Source organism: Oncorhynchus kisutch, unplaced genomic scaffold, assembly GCF_002021735.2.
Source record: "Oncorhynchus kisutch isolate 150728-3 unplaced genomic scaffold, Okis_V2 scaffold931, whole genome shotgun sequence".
NCBI classification, from domain to species: domain Eukaryota; kingdom Metazoa; phylum Chordata; class Actinopteri; order Salmoniformes; family Salmonidae; genus Oncorhynchus; species Oncorhynchus kisutch.
Window position 1 is genome coordinate 1 of NW_022262876.1, and position 19,162 is coordinate 19,162.

The 19,162-nt window shown below is 39.4% G+C and overlaps 17 non-coding genes across 17 annotated transcripts; all 17 read right to left on the reverse strand.

The window, feature by feature from the left end:
* Positions 1–4,529: 4,529 nt before the first annotated feature.
* Positions 4,530–4,602, reverse strand: trnar-ucg (transfer RNA arginine (anticodon UCG)). Its single transcript has one exon. It is a non-coding gene; the product is annotated as a tRNA-Arg (tRNA).
* Positions 4,603–5,885: 1,283 nt separating this feature from the next.
* Positions 5,886–5,958, reverse strand: trnar-ucg (transfer RNA arginine (anticodon UCG)). Its single transcript has one exon. It is a non-coding gene; the product is annotated as a tRNA-Arg (tRNA).
* A 647-nt stretch (positions 5,959–6,605) lies between these two features.
* Positions 6,606–6,678, reverse strand: trnar-ucg (transfer RNA arginine (anticodon UCG)). Its single transcript has one exon. It is a non-coding gene; the product is annotated as a tRNA-Arg (tRNA).
* Positions 6,679–6,965: 287 nt separating this feature from the next.
* On the reverse strand, positions 6,966–7,038 carry trnar-ucg (transfer RNA arginine (anticodon UCG)). Its single transcript has one exon. It is a non-coding gene; the product is annotated as a tRNA-Arg (tRNA).
* A 1,646-nt stretch (positions 7,039–8,684) lies between these two features.
* Positions 8,685–8,757, reverse strand: trnar-ucg (transfer RNA arginine (anticodon UCG)). The gene has a single exon. It is a non-coding gene; the product is annotated as a tRNA-Arg (tRNA).
* Positions 8,758–9,043: 286 nt separating this feature from the next.
* trnar-ucg (transfer RNA arginine (anticodon UCG)) lies at positions 9,044–9,116 on the reverse strand. Its single transcript has one exon. It is a non-coding gene; the product is annotated as a tRNA-Arg (tRNA).
* Positions 9,117–10,124: 1,008 nt separating this feature from the next.
* Positions 10,125–10,197, reverse strand: trnar-ucg (transfer RNA arginine (anticodon UCG)). The gene has a single exon. It is a non-coding gene; the product is annotated as a tRNA-Arg (tRNA).
* A 286-nt stretch (positions 10,198–10,483) lies between these two features.
* trnar-ucg (transfer RNA arginine (anticodon UCG)) lies at positions 10,484–10,556 on the reverse strand. Its single transcript has one exon. It is a non-coding gene; the product is annotated as a tRNA-Arg (tRNA).
* Positions 10,557–11,203: 647 nt separating this feature from the next.
* trnar-ucg (transfer RNA arginine (anticodon UCG)) lies at positions 11,204–11,276 on the reverse strand. Its single transcript has one exon. It is a non-coding gene; the product is annotated as a tRNA-Arg (tRNA).
* Positions 11,277–11,562: 286 nt separating this feature from the next.
* On the reverse strand, positions 11,563–11,635 carry trnar-ucg (transfer RNA arginine (anticodon UCG)). Its single transcript has one exon. It is a non-coding gene; the product is annotated as a tRNA-Arg (tRNA).
* A 647-nt stretch (positions 11,636–12,282) lies between these two features.
* On the reverse strand, positions 12,283–12,355 carry trnar-ucg (transfer RNA arginine (anticodon UCG)). The gene has a single exon. It is a non-coding gene; the product is annotated as a tRNA-Arg (tRNA).
* Positions 12,356–13,361: 1,006 nt separating this feature from the next.
* Positions 13,362–13,434, reverse strand: trnastop-uca (transfer RNA opal suppressor (anticodon UCA)). Its single transcript has one exon. It is a non-coding gene; the product is annotated as a tRNA-Sec (tRNA).
* Positions 13,435–14,356: 922 nt separating this feature from the next.
* trnar-ucg (transfer RNA arginine (anticodon UCG)) lies at positions 14,357–14,429 on the reverse strand. Its single transcript has one exon. It is a non-coding gene; the product is annotated as a tRNA-Arg (tRNA).
* A 647-nt stretch (positions 14,430–15,076) lies between these two features.
* On the reverse strand, positions 15,077–15,149 carry trnar-ucg (transfer RNA arginine (anticodon UCG)). Its single transcript has one exon. It is a non-coding gene; the product is annotated as a tRNA-Arg (tRNA).
* Positions 15,150–16,155: 1,006 nt separating this feature from the next.
* trnar-ucg (transfer RNA arginine (anticodon UCG)) lies at positions 16,156–16,228 on the reverse strand. The gene has a single exon. It is a non-coding gene; the product is annotated as a tRNA-Arg (tRNA).
* A 645-nt stretch (positions 16,229–16,873) lies between these two features.
* Positions 16,874–16,946, reverse strand: trnar-ucg (transfer RNA arginine (anticodon UCG)). Its single transcript has one exon. It is a non-coding gene; the product is annotated as a tRNA-Arg (tRNA).
* Positions 16,947–18,313: 1,367 nt separating this feature from the next.
* Positions 18,314–18,386, reverse strand: trnar-ucg (transfer RNA arginine (anticodon UCG)). Its single transcript has one exon. It is a non-coding gene; the product is annotated as a tRNA-Arg (tRNA).
* Positions 18,387–19,162: the final 776 nt, after the last annotated feature.

Consider the following 19,162-nt stretch of genomic DNA (forward strand, 5'->3'; position numbering starts at 1 on the left):
CTAGATATAAAAGTTGAACACAGTGTCCAAGTTTTCAAAGCAATGAGACCAATGCCTTATTTCGGGAAATTTGCAAACATGTTCAAATTAGCTGAGCTAATGAAATTAAACGACCACGAAGGGACTCGAACCCTCAATCTTCTGATTCGAAGTCAGACGCCTTATCATTAGGCAAGCGCCCAGTCTATGTGATACATCCCTATTTGACATCATACAGACTTTGAAATATGCCACAGAACATCAAAGTTGTAAACCTGTCCGAATGAGGAAAGCTAGTGATATTTAACAAGTAAGAAGAGACCTTTTCCCTCAATCTTGCGATGCGAATCAGACACAATATTTCTCAGGCCTTTCAGTCTTAGATTATAAAAGTTGAACAACAGTGTCCAAGCTTTTCAAAGCAAATGAGACCAATGCCTTATTTCGGGAATTTGCAAACATGTTCAAATTAGCTGAGCTAATGAAATTAAACGACCAAGAAGGGACTCGAACCCTCAATCTTCTGATTCGAAGTCAGACGCCTTATCCATTAGGCCACGCAGTCTATGTGATACATTCCTATTGACATCATACAGACTTTGCTATGCCACAGTAGACATCAAAGTTGTGAACCTGTCCGAATGAGGAAAGCTAGTGATTTTTAACAAGTACAAGATACTCTTTCCTTCAATCTTGTGTGCAGATTCAGACACAATATTCTCAGGCCTTGCAGTCTTAGATTATTAAAGTTGAACAACAATGTCCAAGCTTTTCAAAGCAACAAGACCAATGCCTTATTTAGGGAAATTGCAAACATGTACGAATTAGCTGAGCTAATGAAATTAAATGACCCTATTTGACATCATAACAGACTTTGCTATGCCACAGTAGACATCAAAGTTGTGAACCTGTCCGAATGAGGAAAGCTAGTGATATTTAACAAGTAAGAAGAGACCTTTTCCCTCAATCTTGCGATGCCGAATCAGACACAATATTTCTCAGGCCTTTCAGTCTTAGATTATAAAGTTGAACAACAGTGTCCAAGCTTTTCAAAGCAATGAGACCAATGCCTTATTTCGGAATTGCAAACATGTTCAAATTAGCTTAGCTAATGAAATTAAACGACCACGAAGGGACTCGAACCCTCAATCTTCTGGTTCGAAGTCAGACGCCTTATCCATTAGGCCATCGCAAGTCTATGTGATACATCCCTATTTGACATCATACAGACTTTGACATATGCCACAGTAGACATCAAAGTTGTAAACCTGTCCGAAGAGGAAAGCTAGTGATATTTAACAAGTAAGAAGAGACCTTTTCCCTCAATCTTGCGATGCCGAATCAGACACAATATTTCTCAGGCCTTTCAGTCTTAGATTATAAAAGTTGAACAACAGTGTCCAAGCTTTTCAAGCAATGAGACCAATGCCTTATTTCGGGAATTTGCAAACATTTTCAAATTTGCTGAGCTAATGAATTAAACGACCATGAAGGGACTCGAACGCTCAATCTTCTGATTCGAAGTCAGACGCCTTATCCATTAGGCCACGCAGTCTATGTGATACATTCCTATTTGACATCATACAGACTTTGCTATGCCACAGTAGACATCAAAGTTGGAACCTGTCCGAATGAGGAAAGCTAGTGATTTTAACAAGTACAAAGATACCTTTCCTTCAATCTTGTGATGCAGATTCAGACACAATCATCTCAGGCCTTGCAGTCTTAGATTATTATAAGTTGAACAACAATGTCCAAAGCTTTTCAAAGCAACAAGGACCAATGCCTTATTTAGGGAAATTGCAAACATGTACGAATTAGCTGAGCTAATGAAATTAAATGACACTATTTGACATCATACAGACTTTGCTATGCCACAGTAGACATCAAAGTTGTGTGAACCTGTCGAATGAGGAAAGCTAGTGATATTTAAAATAAGAAGAGACCTTTTCCTCAATCTTGCGATGCCGAATCAGACACAATATTTCTCAGGCCTTTCAGTCTTAGATTATAAAAGTGACGAACAGTGTCCAAGCTTTTCAAAGCAATGAGACCAATGCCTTATTTCGGGAATTTGCAAACATGTTCAAATTAGCTTAGCTAATGAAATTAAACGACCACGAAGGGACTCGAAACCCTCAATCTTCTGGATTCGAAGGCAGACGCCTTATCCATTAGGCCACGCAGTCTATGTGATACATCCCTATTTGACATCATACAGACTTTGAATATGCCACAGTAGACATCAAAGTTGTGAACCTGTCCGAATGAGGAAAGCTAGTGATATTTAACAAGTAAGAAGAGACCTTTTCCCTCAATCTTGCGATGCCGAATCAGACACAATATTTCTCAGGCTTTCAGTCTTAGATTATAAAAGTTGAACAACAGTGTCCAAGCTTTTCAAAGCAATGAGACCAATGCCTTATTTCGGGAATTTGCAAACATGTTCAAATTAGCTGAGCTATGAAATTAAACGACCACGAATGGGACTCGAACCCTCAATCTTCTGATTCGAAGTCAGACGCCTTATCCATTAGGCCACGCAGTCTATGTGATACATTCCTATTTGACATCATACAGACTTTGCTATGCCACAGTAGACATCAAGTTGTGAACCTGTCCGAATGAGGAAAGCTAGTGATATTTAACAAGTAAGAAGAGACCCTTTTCCCTCATCTTGCGATGCCGAATCAGACACAATATTTCTCAGGCCTTTCAGTCCTTAGATTATAAAAGTTGAACAACAGTGTCCAAGCTTTTCAAAGGCAATGAGACCAATGCCTTATTTCGGGAATTTGCAAACATGTTCAAATTAGCTTAGCTAATGAAATTAAACGACCACGAAGGGACTCGAACCCTCAATTCTTCTGGATTCGAAGTCAGACGCCTTATCCATTAGGCATCGCAGTCTATGTGATACATCCCTATTTGACATCATACAGACTTTTGATAGGCCACAGTAGACATCAAAGTTGTGACCTGTCCGAATGAGGAAAGCTAGTGATATTTAACAAGTAAGAAGAGACCTTTTCCCTCAATCTTGCGATGGCCGAATCAGACAACAATATTTCTCAGGCCTTCAGTCTTAGATTATAAAAGTTGAACAACAGTTGTCCAAGCTTTTCAAAGCAATGAGACCAATGCCTATTTCGGGAATTTGCAAACATTTTCAAATTTGCTGAGCTATGAAATTAAACGACCATGAAAGGGACTCGAACGCTCAATCTTCTGATTCGAAGTCAGACGCCTTATCCATTAGGCCACGCAGTCTATGTGATACATTCCTATTTGACATCATACAGACTTTGCTATGCCACAGTAGACATCAAGTTGTGAACCTGTCCGAATGAGGAAAGCTAGTGATTTTTAACAAGTACAAAGATACTCTTTCCTTCAATCTTGTGATGCAGATTCAGACACAATCATTCTCAGGCCTTGCAGTCTTAGATTATTAAAGTTGAACAACAATGTCCAAGCTTTTCAAAGCAACAAGACCAATGCCTTATTTAGGGAAATTGCAAACATGTACGAATTAGCTGAGCTAATGAAATTAAATGACCCTATTTGACATCATACAGACTTTGCTATGCCACAGTAGACATCAAAGTTGTGAACCTGTCCGAATGAGGAAAGCTAGTGATATTTAACAAGTAAGAAGAGACCTTTTCCCTCAATCTTGCGATGCCGAATCAGACACAATATTCTCAGGCCTTTCAGTCTTAGATTATAAAAGTTGAAGAACAGTGTCCAAGCTTTTCAAAGCAATGAGACCAATGCCTTATTTCGGGAATTTGCAAACATGTTCAAATTAGCTTAGCTAATGAAATTAAACGACCACGAAGGGACTCAAACCCTCAATCTTCTGGTTCGAAGGAAGACGCCTTATCCATTAGGCATCGCAGTCTATGTGATACATCCCTATTTGACATCATACAGACTTTGAAATATGCCACAGTAGACATCAAAGTTGTGAACCTGTCCGAATGAGGAAAGCTAGTGATATTTAACAAGTAAGAAGAGACCTTTTCCCTCAATCTTGCGATGCCGAATCAGACACAATATTTCTCAGGCCTTTCAGTCTTAGATTATAAAAGTTGAACAACAGTGTCCAAGCATTTCAAAGCAATGAGACCAATGCCTTATTTCGGGAATTTGTAAACATGTTCAAATTAGCTGAGCTAATGAAATTAAACGACCACGTAGGGACTCGAACCCTCAATCTTCTGATTCGAAGTCAGACGCCTTATCCATTAGGCCACGCAGTCTATGTGATACATCCCTATTTGACATCATACAGACTTTGCTATGCCACAGTAGACATCAAAGTTGTGAACCTGTCCGAATGAGGAAAGCTAGTGATATTTAACAAGTAAGAAGAGACCTTTTCCCTCAATCTTGCGATGCCGAATCAGACACAATATTTCTCAGGCCTTTCAGTCTTAGATTATAAAAGTTGAACAACAGTGTCCAAGCTTTTCAAAGGAATGAGACCAATGCCTTATTTCGGGAATTTGCAAACATGTTCAAATTAGCTAGCTAATGAAATTAAACGACCACGAAGGGACTCGAACCCTCAATCTTCTGATTCGAAGTCAGACGCCTTATCCATTAGGCCACGCAGTCTATGTGATACATCCCTATTTGACATCATACAGACTTTGCTATGCCACAGTAGACATCAAAGTTGTGAACCTGTCCGAATGAGGAAAGCTAGTGATATTTAACAAGTAAGAAGAGACCTTTTCCCTCAATCTTGCGATGCCGAATCAGACACAATATTTCTCAGGCCTTTCAGTCTTAGATTATAAAAGTTGAACAACAGTGTCCAAGCTTTTCAAAGCAATGAGACCAATGCCTTATTTCGGGAATTTGCAAACATTTTCAAATTTGCTGAGCTAATGAAATTAAACGACCATGAAGGGACTCGAACGCTCAATCTTCTGATTCGAAGTCAGACGCCTTATCCATTAGGCCACGCAGTCTATGTGATACATTCCTATTTGACATCATACAGACTTTGCTATGCCACAGTAGACATCAAAGTTGTGAACCTGTCCGAATGAGGAAAGCTAGTGATTTTTAACAAGTACAAAGATACTCTTTCCTTCAATCTTGTGATGCAGATTCAGACACAATCATTCTCAGGCCTTGCAGTCTTAGATTATTAAAGTTGAACAACAATGTCCAAGCTTTTCAAAGCAACAAGACCAATGCCTTATTTAGGGAAATTGCAAACATGTACGAATTAGCTGAGCTAATGAAATTAAATGACCCTATTTGACATCATACAGACTTTGCTATGCCACAGTAGACATCAAAGTTGTGAACCTGTCCGAATGAGGAAAGCTAGTGATATTTAACAAGTAAGAAGAGACCTTTTCCCTCAATCTTGCGATGCCGAATCAGACACAATATTTCTCAGGCCTTTCAGTCTTAGATTATAAAAGTTGAAGAACAGTGTCCAAGCTTTTCAAAGCAATGAGACCAATGCCTTATTTCGGGAATTTGCAAACATGTTCAAATTAGCTTAGCTAATGAAATTAAACGACCACGAAGGGACTCAAACCCTCAATCTTCTGGTTCGAAGTCAGACGCCTTATCCATTAGGCCATCGCAGTCTATGTGATACATCCCTATTTGACATCATACAGACTTTGAATATGCCACAGTAGACATCAAAGTTGTGAACCTGTCCGAATGAGGAAAGCTAGTGATATTTAACAAGTAAGAAGAGACCTTTTCCCTCAATCTTGCGATGCCGAATCAGACACAATATTTCTCAGGCCTTTCAGTCTTAGATTATAAAAGTTGAACAACAGTGTCCAAGCTTTTCAAAGCAATGAGACCAATGCCTTATTTCGGGAATTTGCAAACATGTTCAAATTAGCTAAGCTAATGAAATTAAACGACCACGAAGGGACTCGAACCCTCAATCTTCTGATTCGAAGTCAGACGCCTTATCCATTAGGCCACGCAGTCTATGTGATAACTCCCTATTTGACATCATACAGACTTTGCTATGCCACAGTAGACATCAAAGTTGTGAACCTGTCCGAATGAGGAAAGCTAGTGATATTTAACAAGTAAGAAGAGACCTTTTCCCTCAATCTTGCGATGCCGAATCAGACACAATATTTCTCAGGCTTTCAGTCTTAGATTATAAAAGTTGAAGAACAGTGTCCAAGCTTTTCAAAGCAATGAGACCAATGCCTTATTTCGGGAATTTGCAAACATGTTCAAATTAGCTTAGCTAATGAAATTAAACGACCACGAAGGGACTCAAACCCTCAATCTTCTGATTCGAAGTCAGACGCCTTATCCATTAGGCATCGCAGTCTATGTGATACATCCCTATTTGACATCATACAGACTTTGAAATATGCCACAGTAGACATCAAAGTTGTGAACCTGTCCGAATGAGGAAAGCTAGTGATATTTAACAAGTAAGAAGAGACCTTTTCCCTCAATCTTGCGATGCCGAATCAGACACAATATTTCTCAGGCCTTTCAGTCTTAGATTATAAAAGTTGAACAACAGTGTCCAAGCTTTTCAAAGGCAATGAGACCAATGCCTTATTTCGGGAATTTGCAAACATGTTCAAATTAGCTGAGCTAATGAAATTAAACGACCACGAAGGGACTCGAACCCTCAATCTTCTGATTCGAAGTCAGACGCCTTATCCATTAGGCCACGCAGTCTATGTGATACATTCCCTATTTGACATCATACAGACTTTGCTATGCCACAGTAGACATCAAAGTTGTGAACCTGTCCGAATGAGGAAAGCTAGTGATATTTAACAAGTAAGAAGAGACCTTTTCCCTCAATCTTGCGATGCCGAATCAGACACAATATTTCTCAGGCCTTTCAGTCTTAGATTATAAAAGTTGAACAACAGTGTCCAAGCTTTTCAAAGGAATGAGACCAATGCCTTATTTCGGGAATTTGCAAACATGTTCAAATTAGCTAAGCTAATGAAATTAAACGACCACGAAGGGACTCGAACCCTCAATCTTCTGATTCGAAGTCAGACGCCTTATCCATTAGGCCACGCAGTCTATGTGATAACTCCCTATTTGACATCATACAGACTTTGCTATGCCACAGTAGACATCAAAGTTGTGAACCTGTCCGAATGAGGAAAGCTAGTGATATTTAACAAGTAAGAAGAGACCTTTTCCCTCAATCTTGCGATGCCGAATCAGACACAATATTTCTCAGGCCTTTCAGTCTTAGATTATAAAAGTTGAAGAACAGTGTCCAAGCTTTTCAAAGCAATGAGACCAATGCCTTATTTCGGGAATTTGCAAACATGTTCAAATTAGCTTAGCTAATGAAATTAAACGACCACGAAGGGACTCAAACCCTCAATCTTCTGATTCGAAGTCAGACGCCTTATCCATTAGGCATCGCAGTCTATGTGATACATCCCTATTTGACATCATACAGACTTTGAAATATGCCACAGTAGACATCAAAGTTGTGAACCTGTCCGAATGAGGAAAGCTAGTGATATTTAACAAGTAAGAAGAGACCTTTTCCCTCAATCTTGCGATGCCGAATCAGACACAATATTTCTCAGGCCTTTCAGTCTTAGATTATAAAAGTTGAACAACAGTGTCCAAGCTTTTCAAAGCAATGAGACCAATGCCTTATTTCGGGAATTTGCAAACATGTTCAAATTTAGCTGAGCTAATGAAATTAAACGACCATGAAGGGACTCGAACGCTCAATCTTCTGATTCGAAGTCAGACGCCTTATCCATTAGGCCACGCAGTCTATGTGATACATTCCTATTTGACATCATACAGACTTTGCTATGCCACAGTAGACATCAAAGTTGTGAACCTGTCCGAATGAGGAAAGCTAGTGATATTTTAACAAGTACAAAGATACTCTTTCCTTCAATCTTGTGATGCAGATTCAGACACAATCATTCTCAGGCCTTGCAGTCTTAGATTATTAAAGTTGAACAACAATGTCCAAGCTTTTCAAAGCAACAAGACCAATGCCTTATTTAGGGAAATTGCAAACATGTACGAATTAGCTGAGCTAATGAAATTAAATGACCCTATTTGACATCATACAGACTTTGCTATGCCACAGTAGACATCAAAGTTGTGAACCTGTCCGAATGAGGAAAGCTAGTGATATTTAACAAGTAAGAAGAGACCTTTTCCCTCAATCTTGCGATGCCGAATCAGACACAATATTTCTCAGGCCTTTCAGTCTTAGATTATAAAAGTTGAAGAACAGTGTCCAAGCTTTTCAAAGCAATGAGACCAATGCCTTATTTCGGGAATTTGCAAACATGTTCAAATTAGCTTAGCTAATGAAATTAAACGACCACGAAGGGACTCAAACCCTCAATCTTCTGGTTCGAAGGAAGACGCCTTATCCATTAGGCATCGCAGTCTATGTGATACATCCCTATTTGACATCATACAGACTTTGAAATATGCCACAGTAGACATCAAAGTTGTGAACCTGTCCGAATGAGGAAAGCTAGTGATATTTAACAAGTAAGAAGAGACCTTTTCCCTCAATCTTGCGATGCCGAATCAGACACAATATTTCTCAGGCCTTTCAGTCTTAGATTATAAAAGTTGAACAACAGTGTCCAAGCATTTAAAAGCAATGAGACCAATGCCTTATTTCGGGAATTTGTAAACATGTTCAAATTAGCTGAGCTAATGAAATTAAACGACCACGAAGGGACTCGAACCCTCAATCTTCTGATTCGAAGTCAGACGCCTTATCCATTAGGCCACGCAGTCTATGTGATAACTCCCTATTTGACATCATACAGACTTTGCTATGCCACAGTAGACATCAAAGTTGTGAACCTGTCCGAATGAGGAAAGCTAGTGATATTTAACAAGTAAGAAGAGACCTTTTCCCTCAATCTTGCGATGCCGAATCAGACACAATATTTCTCAGGCCTTTCAGTCTTAGATTATAAAAGTTGAACAACAGTGTCCAAGCTTTTCAAAGGAATGAGACCAATGCCTTATTTCGGGAATTTGCAAACATGTTCAAATTAGCTAAGCTAATGAAATTAAACGACCACGAAGGGACTCGAACCCTCAATCTTCTGATTCGAAGTCAGACGCCTTATCCATTAGGCCACGCAGTCTATGTGATAACTCCCTATTTGACATCATACAGACTTTGCTATGCCACAGTAGACATCAAAGTTGTGAACCTGTCCGAATGAGGAAAGCTAGTGATATTTAACAAGTAAGAAGAGACCTTTTCCCTCAATCTTGCGATGCCGAATCAGACACAATATTTCTCAGGCCTTTCAGTCTTAGATTATAAAAGTTGAAGAACAGTGTCCAAGCTTTTCAAAGCAATGAGACCAATGCCTTATTTCGGGAATTTGCAAACATGTTCAAATTAGCTTAGCTAATGAAATTAAACGACCACGAAGGGACTCAAACCCTCAATCTTCTGATTCGAAGTCAGACGCCTTATCCATTAGGCATCGCAGTCTATGTGATACATCCCTATTTGACAACATACAGACTTTGAAATATGCCACAGTAGACATCAAAGTTGTGAACCTGTCCGAATGAGGAAAGCTAGTGATATTTAACAAGTAAGAAGAGACCTTTTCCCTCAATCTTGCGATGCCGAATCAGACACAATATTTCTCAGGCCTTTCAGTCTTAGATTATAAAAGTTGAACAACAGTGTCCAAGCTTTTCAAAGGAATGAGACCAATGCCTTATTTCGGGAATTTGCAAACATGTTCAAATTAGCTTAGCTAATGAAATTAAACGACCACGAAGGGACTCAAACCCTCAATCTTCTGGTTCGAAGGAAGACGCCTTATCCATTAGGCATCGCAGTCTATGTGATACATCCCTATTTGACATCATACAGACTTTGAAATATGCCACAGTAGACATCAAAGTTGTGAACCTGTCCGAATGAGGAAAGCTAGTGATATTTAACAAGTAAGAAGAGACCTTTTCCCTCAATCTTGCGATGCCGAATCAGACACAATATTTCTCAGGCCTTTCAGTCTTAGATTATAAAAGTTGAACAACAGTGTCCAAGCATTTCAAAGCAATGAGACCAATGCCTTATTTCGGGAATTTGTAAACATGTTCAAATTAGCTGAGCTAATGAAATTAAACGACCACGAAGGGACTCGAACCCTCAATCTTCTGATTCGAAGTCAGACGCCTTATCCATTAGGCCACGCAGTCTATGTGATAACTCCCTATTTGACATCATACAGACTTTGCTATGCCACAGTAGACATCAAAGTTGTGAACCTGTCCGAATGAGGAAAGCTAGTGATATTTAACAAGTAAGAAGAGACCTTTTCCCTCAATCTTGCGATGCCGAATCAGACACAATATTTCTCAGGCCTTTCAGTCTTAGATTATAAAAGTTGAACAACAGTGTCCAAGCTTTTCAAAGGAATGAGACCAATGCCTTATTTCGGGAATTTGCAAACATGTTCAAATTAGCTAAGCTAATGAAATTAAACGACCACGAAGGGACTCGAACCCTCAATCTTCTGATTCGAAGTCAGACGCCTTATCCATTAGGCCACGCAGTCTATGTGATAACTCCCTATTTGACATCATACAGACTTTGCTATGCCACAGTAGACATCAAAGTTGTGAACCTGTCCGAATGAGGAAAGCTAGTGATATTTAACAAGTAAGAAGAGACCTTTTCCCTCAATCTTGCGATGCCGAATCAGACACAATATTTCTCAGGCCTTTCAGTCTTAGATTATAAAAGTTGAAGAACAGTGTCCAAGCTTTTCAAAGCAATGAGACCAATGCCTTATTTCGGGAATTTGCAAACATGTTCAAATTAGCTTAGCTAATGAAATTAAACGACCACGAAGGGACTCAAACCCTCAATCTTCTGATTCGAAGTCAGACGCCTTATCCATTAGGCATCGCAGTCTATGTGATACATCCCTATTTGACAACATACAGACTTTGAAATATGCCACAGTAGACATCAAAGTTGTGAACCTGTCCGAATGAGGAAAGCTAGTGATATTTAACAAGTAAGAAGAGACCTTTTCCCTCAATCTTGCGATGCCGAATCAGACACAATATTTCTCAGGCCTTTCAGTCTTAGATTATAAAAGTTGAACAACAGTGTCCAAGCTTTTCAAAGGAATGAGACCAATGCCTTATTTCGGGAATTTGCAAACATGTTCAAATTAGCTGAGCTAATGAAATTAAACGACCACGAAGGGACTCGAACCCTCAATCTTCTGATTCGAAGTCAGACGCCTTATCCATTAGGCCACGCAGTCTATGTGATACATTCCTATTTGACATCATACAGACTTTGCTATGCCACAGTAGACATCAAAGTTGTGAACCTGTCCGAATGAGGAAAGCTAGTGATATTTAACAAGTAAGAAGAGACCTTTTCCCTCAATCTTGCGATGCCGAATCAGACACAATATTTCTCAGGCCTTTCAGTCTTAGATTATAAAAGTTGAACAACAGTGTCCAAGCTTTTCAAAGGAATGAGACCAATGCCTTATTTCGGGAATTTGCAAACATGTTCAAATTAGCTAAGCTAATGAAATTAAACGACCACGAAGGGACTCGAACCCTCAATCTTCTGATTCGAAGTCAGACGCCTTATCCATTAGGCCACGCAGTCTATGTGATAACTCCCTATTTGACATCATACAGACTTTGCTATGCCACAGTAGACATCAAAGTTGTGAACCTGTCCGAATGAGGAAAGCTAGTGATATTTAACAAGTAAGAAGAGACCTTTTCCCTCAATCTTGCGATGCCGAATCAGACACAATATTTCTCAGGGCTTTCAGTCTTAGATTATAAAAGTTGAAGAACAGTGTCCAAGCTTTTCAAAGCAATGAGACCAATGCCTTATTTCGGGAATTTGCAAACATGTTCAAATTAGCTTAGCTAATGAAATTAAACGACCACGAAGGGACCCAAACCCTCAATCTTCTGATTCGAAGTCAGACGCCTTATCCATTAGGCATCGCAGTCTATGTGATACATCCCTATTTGACAACATACAGACTTTGAAATATGCCACAGTAGACATCAAAGTTGTGAACCTGTCCGAATGAGGAAAGCTAGTGATATTTAACAAGTAAGAAGAGACCTTTTCCCTCAATCTTGCGATGCCGAATCAGACACAATATTTCTCAGGCCTTTCAGTCTTAGATTATAAAAGTTGAACAACAGTGTCCAAGCTTTTCAAAGGAATGAGACCAATGCCTTATTTCGGGAATTTGCAAACATGTTCAAATTAGCTGAGCTAATGAAATTAAACGACCACGAAGGGACTCGAACCCTCAATCTTCTGATTCGAAGTCAGACGCCTTATCCATTAGGCCACGCAGTCTATGTGATACATTCCTATTTGACATCATACAGACTTTGCTATGCCACAGTAGACATCAAAGTTGTGAACCTGTCCGAATGAGGAAAGCTAGTGATATTTAACAAGTAAGAAGAGACCTTTTCCCTCAATCTTGCGATGCCGAATCAGACACAATATTTCTCAGGCCTTTCAGTCTTAGATTATAAAAGTTGAAGAACAGTGTCCAAGCTTTTCAAAGCAATGAGACCAATGCCTTATTTCGGGAATTTGCAAACATGTTCAAATTAGCTTAGCTAATGAAATTAAACGACCACGAAGGGACTCAAACCCTCAATCTTCTGGTTCGAAGTCAGACGCCTTATCCATTAGGCATCGCAGTCTATGTGATACATCCCTATTTGACATCATACAGACTTTGAAATATGCCACAGTAGACATCAAAGTTGTGAACCTGTCCGAATGAGGAAAGCTAGTGATATTTAACAAGTAAGAAGAGACCTTTTCCCTCAATCTTGCGATGCCGAATCAGACACAATATTTCTCAGGCCTTTCAGTCTTAGATTATAAAAGTTGAACAACAGTGTCCAAGCATTTCAAAGCAATGAGACCAATGCCTTATTTCGGGAATTTGTAAACGTGTTCAAATTAGCTGAGCTAATGAAATTAAACGACCACGAAGGGACTCAAACCCTCAATCTACTGATTCGAAGTCAGACGCCTTATCCATTAGGCCACGCAGTCTATGTGATAACTCCCTATTTGACATCATACAGACTTTGCTATGCCACAGTAGACATCAAAGTTGTGAACCTGTCCGAATGAGGAAAGCTAGTGATATTTAACAAGTAAGAAGAGACCTTTTCCCTCAATCTTGCGATGCCGAATCAGACACAATATTTCTCAGGCCTTTCAGTCTTAGATTATAAAAGTTGAACAACAGTGTCCAAGCTTTTCAAAGGAATGAGACCAATGCCTTATTTCGGGAATTTGCAAACATGTTCAAATTAGCTGAGCTAATGAAATTAAACGACCACGAAGGGACTCGAACCCTCAATCTTCTGATTTGAAGTCAGACGCCTTATCCATTAGGCCACGCAGTCTATGTGATACATTCCTATTTGACATCATACAGACTTTGCTATGCCACAGTAGACATCAAAGTTGTGAACCTGTCCGAATGAGGAAAGCTAGTGATATTTAACAAGTAAGAAGAGACCTTTTCCCTCAATCTTGCGATGCCGAATCAGACACAATATTTCTCAGGCCTTTCAGTCTTAGATTATAAAAGTTCAACAACAGTGTCCAAGCTTTTCAAAGGAATGAGACCAATGCCTTATTTCGGGAATTTGCAAACATGTTCAAATTAGCTGAGCTAATGAAATTAAACGACCACGAAGGGACTCAAACCCTCAATCTTCTGATTCGAAGTCAGACGCCTTATCCATTAGGCCACGCAGTCTATGTGATACATTCCTATTTGACATCTTACAGACTTTGCTATGCCACAGTAGACATCAAAGTTGTGAACCTGTCCGAATGAGGAAAGCTAGTGATTTTTAACAAGTACAAAGATACTCTTTCCTTCAATCTTGTGATGCATATTCAGACACAATAATTCTCAGGCCTTGCAGTCTTAGATTATTAAAGTTGAACAACAATGTCCAAGCTTTTCAAAGCAACAAGACCAATGCCTTATTTAGGGAAATTGCAAACATGTACGAATTAGCTGAGCTAATGAAATTAAATGACCCTATTTGACATCATACAGACTTTGCTATGCCACAGTAGACATCAAAGTTGTGAACCTGTCCGAATGAGGAAAGCTAGTGATATTTAACAAGTAAGAAGAGACCTTTTCCCTCAATCTTGCGATGCCGAATCAGACACAATATTTCTCAGGCCTTTCAGTCTTAGATTATAAAAGTTGAACAACAGTGTCCAAGCTTTTCAAAGGAATGAGACCAATGCCTTATTTCGGGAATTTGCAAACATGTTCAAATTAGCTGAGCTAATGAAATTAAACGACCACGAAGGGACTCGAACCCTCAATCTTCTGATTCGAAGTCAGACGCCTTATCCATTAGGCCACGCAGTCTATGTGATACATTCCTATTTGACATCATACAGACTTTGCTATGCCACAGTAGACATCAAAGTTGTGAACCTGTCCGAATGAGGAAAGCTAGTGATATTTAACAAGTAAGAAGAGACCTTTTCCCTCAATCTTGCGATGCCGAATCAGACACAATATTTCTCAGGCCTTTCAGTCTTAGATTATAAGAGTTGAACAACAGTGTCCAAGCTTTTCAAAGCAATGAGACCAATGCCTTATTTCGGGAATTTGCAAACATGTTCAAATTAGCTTAGCTAATGAAATTAAACGACCACGAAGGGACTCAAACCCTCAATCTTCTGGTTCGAAGTCAGACGCCTTATCCATTAGGCATCGCAGTCTATGTGATACATCCCTATTTGACAACATACAGACTTTGAAATATGCCACAGTAGACATCAAAGTTGTGAACCTGTCCGAATGAGGAAAGCTAGTGATATTTAACAAGTAAGAAGAGACCTTTTCCCTCAATCTTGCGATGCCGAATCAGACACAATATTTCTCAGGCCTTTCAGTCTTAGATTATAAAAGTTGAACAACAGTGTCCAAGCTTTTCAAAGGAATGAGACCAATGCCTTATTTCGGGAATTTGCAAACATGTTCAAATTAGCTGAGCTAATGAAATTAAACGACCACGAAGGGACTCGAACCCTCAATCTTCTGATTCGAAGTCAGACGCCTTATCCATTAGGCCACGCAGTCTATGTGATACATTCCTATTTGACATCATACAGACTTTGCTATGCCACAGTAGACATCAAAGTTGTGAACCTGTCCGAATGAGGAAAGCTAGTGATATTTAACAAGTAAGAAGAGACCTTTTCCCTCAATCTTGCGATGCCGAATCAGACACAATATTTCTCAGGCCTTTCAGTCTTAGATTATAAAAGTTCAACAACAGTGTCCAAGCTTTTCAAAGGAATGAGACCAATGCCTTATTTCGGGAATTTGCAAACATGTTCAAATTAGCTGAGCTAATGAAATTAAACGACCACGAAGGGACTCGAACCCTCAATCTTCTGATTCGAAGTAAGACGCCTTATCCATTAGGCCACGCAGTCTATGTGATACATTCCTATTTGACATCATACAGACTTTGCTATGCCACAGTAGACATCAAAGTTGTGAACCTGTCCGAATGAGGAAAGCTAGTGATATTTAACAAGTAAGAAGAGACCTTTTCGGGCAATCTTGCGATGCCGAATCAGACACAATATTTCTCAGGCCTTTCAGTCTTAGATTATAAGAGTTGAACAACAGTGTCCAAGCTTTTCAAAGCAATGAGACCAATGCCTTATTTCGGGAATTTGCAAACATGTTCAAATTAGCTTAGCTAATGAAATTAAACGACCACGAAGGGACTTGAACCCTCAATCTTCTGGTTCGAAGTCAGACGCCTTATCCATTAGGCATCACAGTCTATGTGATACATCCCTATTTGACATCATACAGACTTTGAAATATGCCACAGTAGACATCAAAGTTGTAAACCTGTCCGAATGAGGAAAGCTAGTGATATTTAACAAGTAAGAAGAGACCTTTTCCCTCAATCTTGCGATGCCGAATCAGACACAATATTTCTCAGGCCTTTCAGTCTTAGATTATAAAAGTTGAAAAACAGTGTCCAAGCTTTTCAAAGCAATGAGACCAATGCCTTATTTCGGGAATTTGCAAACATGTTCAAATTAGCTAAGCTAATGAAATTAAACGACCACGAAGGGACTCGAACCCTCAATCTTCTGATTCGAAGTCAGACGCCTTATCCATTAGGCCACGCAGTCTATGTGATAACGCCCTATTTGACATCATACAGACTTTGCTATGCCACAGTAGACATCAAAGTTGTGAACCTGTCCGAATGAGGAAAGCTAGTGATATTTAACAAGTAAGAAGAGACCTTTTCCCTCAATCTTGCGATGCCGAATCAGACACAATATTTCTCAGGCCTTTCAGTCTTAGATTATAAAAGTTGAACAACAGTGTCCAAGCTTTTCAAAGGAATGAGACCAATGCCTTATTTCGGGAATTTGCAAACATGTTCAAATTAGCTGAGCTAATGAAATTAAACGACCACGAAGGGACTCGAACCCTCAATCTTCTGATTCGAAGTAAGACGCCTTATCCATTAGGCCACGCAGTCTATGTGATACATTCCTATTTGACATCATACAGACTTTGCTATGCCACAGTAGACATCAAAGTTGTGAACCTGTCCGAATGAGGAAAGCTAGTGATATTTAACAAGTAAGAAGAGACCTTTTCCCTCAATCTTGCGATGCCGAATCAGACACAATATTTCTCAGGCCTTTCAGTCTTAGATTATAAAAGTTGAACAACAGTGTCCAAGCTTTTCAAAGCAATGAGACCAATGCCTTATTTCGGGAATTTGCAAACATGTTCAAATTAGCTAAGCTAATGAAATTAAACAACCACGAAGGGACTCGAACCCTCGATCTTCTGATTCGAAGTCAGACGCCTTATCCATTAGGCCACGCAGTCTATGTGATAACTCCCTGTTTGACATCATACAGACTTTGCTATGCCACAGTAGACATCAAAGTTGTGAACCTGTCCGAATGAGGAAAGCTAGTGATATTTAACAAGTAAGAAGAGACCTTTTCCCTCAATCTTGCGATGCCGAATCAGACACAATATTTCTCAGGGCTTTCAGTCTTAGATTATAAAAGTTGAAGAACAGTGTCCAAGCTTTTCAAAGCAATGAGACCAATGCCTTATTTCGGGAATTTGCAAACATGTTCAAATTAGCTTAGCTAATGAAATTAAACGACCACGAAGGGACTCAAACCCTCAATCTTCTGATTCGAAGTCAGACGCCTTATCCATTAGGCATCGCAGTCTATGTGATACATCCCTATTTGACAACATACAGACTTTGAAATATGCCACAGTAGACATCAAAGTTGTGAACCTGTCCGAATGAGGAAAGCTAGTGATATTTAACAAGTAAGAAGAGACCTTTTCCCTCAATCTTGCGATGCCGAATCAGACACAATATTTCTCAGGCCTTTCAGTCTTAGATTATAAAAGTTGAACAACAGTGTCCAAGCTTTTCAAAGCAATGAGACCAATGCCTTATTTCGGGAATTTGCAAACATGTTCAAATTAGCTAAGCTAATGAAATTAAACAACCACGAAGGGACTCGAACCCTCAATCTTCTGATTCGAAGTCAGACGCCTTATCCATTAGGCCACGCAGTCTATGTGATAACTCCCTGTTTGACATCATACAGACTTTGCTATGCCACAGTAGACATCAAAGTTGTGAACCTGTCCGAATGAGGAAAGCTAGTGATATTTAACAAGTAAGAAGAGACCTTTTCCCTCAATCTTGCGATGCCGAATCAGACACAATATTTCTCAGGGCTTTCAGTCTTAGATTATAAAAGTTGAAGAACAGTGTCCAAGCTTTTCAAAGCAATGAGACCAATGCCTTATTTCGGGAATTTGCAAACATGTTCAAATTAGCTTAGCTAATGAAATTAAACGACCACGAAGGGACTCAAACCCTCAATCTTCTGATTCGAAGTCAGACGCCTTATCCATTAGGCATCGCAGTCTATGTGATACATCCCTATTTGACAACATACAGACTTTGAAATATGCCACAGTAGACATCAAAGTTGTGAACCTGTCCGAATGAGGAAAGCTAGTGATATTTAACAAGTAAGAAGAGACCTTTTCCCTCAATCTTGCGATGCCGAATCAGACACAATATTTCTCAGGCCTTTCAGTCTTAGATTATAAAAGTTCAACAACAGTGTCCAAGCTTTTCAAAGGAATGAGACCAATGCATTATTTCGGGAATTTGCAAACATGTTCAAATTAGCTGAGCTAATGAAATTAAACGACCACGAAGGGACTCGAACCCTCAATCTTCTGATTCGAAGTCAGACGCCTTATCCATTAGGCCACGCAGTCTATGTGATACATTCCTATTTGACATCATACAGACTTTGCTATGCCACAGTAGACATCAAAGTTGTGAACCTGTCCGAATGAGGAAAGCTAGTGATTTTTAACAAGTACAAAGATACTCTTTCCTTCAATCTTGTGATGCATATTCAGACACAATAATTCTCAGGCCTTGCAGTCTTAGATTATTAAAGTTGAACAACAATGTCCAAGCTTTTCAAAGCAACAAGACCAATGCCTTATTTAGGGAAATTGCAAACATGTACGAATTAGCTGAGCTAATGAAATTAAATGACCCTATTTGACATCATACAGACTTTGCTATGCCACAGTAGACATCAAAGTTGTGAACCTGTCCGAATGAGGAAAGCTAGTGATATTTAACAAGTAAGAAGAGACCTTTTCCCTCAATCTTGCGATGCCGAATCAGACACAATATTTCTCAGGGCTTTCAGTCTTAGATTATAAAAGTTGAAGAACAGTGTCCAAGCTTTTCAAAGCAATGAGACCAATGCCTTATTTCGGGAATTTGCAAACATGTTCAAATTAGCTTAGCTAATGAAATTAAACGACCACGAAGGGACTCAAACCCTCAATCTTCTGGTTCGAAGTCAGACGCCTTATCCATTAGGCATCGCAGTCTATGTGATACATCCCTATTTGACAACATACAGACTTTGAAATATGCCACAGTAGACATCAAAGTTGTGAACCTGTCCGAATGAGGAAAGCTAGTGATATTTAACAAGTAAGAAGAGACCTTTTCCCTCAATCTTGCGATG